The sequence below is a fragment of the Triticum aestivum genome, chromosome 3A (assembly GCF_018294505.1).
Source record: "Triticum aestivum cultivar Chinese Spring chromosome 3A, IWGSC CS RefSeq v2.1, whole genome shotgun sequence".
Taxonomy (NCBI): Eukaryota; Viridiplantae; Streptophyta; class Magnoliopsida; order Poales; family Poaceae; genus Triticum; species Triticum aestivum.
The window spans coordinates 713,892,316-713,894,299 of record NC_057800.1 but is presented as its reverse complement, the minus strand read 5'-3'; positions in this window follow the sequence as shown (position 1 = coordinate 713,894,299).

Sequence of the window (1,984 nt, the reverse complement as noted above, 5' to 3'; positions counted from 1 at the left end):
CTCGCGCCCGGCTGCCGCCGCCGCCGCACCGCACCACCTCGCCTCGCCGCCGCCTCGGGCACCACCGCCACCGACCGCCGCCTCCACGCGCCGCCGCCGCCGCATCCACGCCGGCCGGAGCCGTCCCGGCTTCTCCTCCCCTCGGCGGCCACCATCTCCGGTGAACAGGTCTTCTCCGGCGAGCTCGGATCTCGCCTCGGTTCGCGCGCCCGCGAGGAACCCTAGATCTGGGTTGACTTTTTCCCCTCTCCCATATAATTTTGTGCATACTTTGACCTGTGATATCTCCGCATTCGTAGCTCCGATTTGGGCATATAGTATATCAAAATGTTCATCTCGATGAGTACATTATTTCATTTCAGCGCATCATTTTTATTTGAGTTCATCTTGATGCCCTAAATGCTGTTAGAAGGAGGCTTCGTGAGTTAATTGTCAGATCTGCTAGTTCATCTTAGACTTTTGTCATTTTTGCCATGATTATTGTGTGCATGATATGCCTGTGAGTCCTTCATATGTTTTGTTAAACATTTTGTTATCTTTCCAGAGGTGCAACCCATGCATTTTTGTGATGTGTGTGGTGACTTGTGCAAGCTTGCAAAGTGAGGCACCCGGTAAATCTGTTTTCAGGGACTTAGTAGTTTTCACTAAGTCTGGGTTTATTTAGTTCATGATGCCATATGTTGATGTTGTTTCCTAGTGATCCGTGCCTCTTTTGAGGATGATCAATAAATGAGTTTTGTTAATCTTGTTATGCTCTATCCATCCATGTCTTTACTTGCAATTATGGAGCATCCTAGCTTAAGTCAATCGAGCTCTACTTTTGCTTCATGGTGAATCTGGGCAGATCGTCAACTCGTTTGCGATTTTGCCGATGTTATTGTAGTTGATCCGTGCATGATATGCCATTGTTCTTGCCATGTCTAGCTAGCATTTTGTGCCTTCTTAATGTATGTATGCTTGCCTTGTCATGACTTGCACCATAGTGAGTGCATCGAGCTTGTTTACATGCCTTCGTGAGTTATATTTCAGCATGCCTCAGTTTTCACTAAGTCTGAAAACTGATTGTGTTTTAGCTATGTTCGTGTGCCCGTTAGTATATTTTATGAACCCTTTTGGCCCCAGGTCACTTTGGGTTTTTTGTTAAGCTTGTTGAGTAGCTCCATGCCATGTTCCTCTTTGTCTTAATCAGGTCATGTATCATGTTGTTTTGCTGCTCCGAAGAGGGCTTCATGGTCTGAAATTTCAGACAAGTGTTAATTTCACTAAGTCTGAAATCTGTTTTGCATTTGCGTTTTTGACATGCTTGTATGAACCTCATAATGGATGAATTGGCCGTGGCTCAGTGCTAGACTTTTGTTAAGCATCTTGTGTGCATACTTGCCATGTATTTTGTTGTCATGTTTGGATGCTGTAGCATATTCATTTCATTGCATTTAGATGCCTACTTGCTGTAAATCGCAGACCGGTGTCATTCTTAAATGGCTTGCCATTTCCAAACCGTAACTCCGATTCCGGCGTTCTTTATATCGTTTTCAAGCGATTTCATCTCATATTTCCAGTGGCACCCTTGGAATTCCAAGTTGAGGCCAGGTTCATACATTTCCTATCATATCTTGCATTTTGCATCCCGCATCGCATCCCGCATAGCATATCATCTTTGCATCGTGTTGATTGAGTTTTCCCGTGGTTGATTGTATCCTTGTTGCTTCTTTGTCTTGTTTGAGTAGAGCCGGGAGACGAGTTCGCTAACGAGGAGCCTGTTGAGTTTGCTTTTGAGGATCCAGTCAACTCTGACAACTGTGCAGGCAAGATGATCATACCCTCGAAATCACTACTATCTTTGCTATGCTAGTTTGCTCGCTCTTGCTATGGCAATGCTATGATGCCTACCTTTTGCTTGTCAGCCTCCCAAATTGCCATGTCAAACCTCTAACCCACCATTGTCCTAGCAAACCGTTGATTGGCTATGTTACCGCTTTGCTCA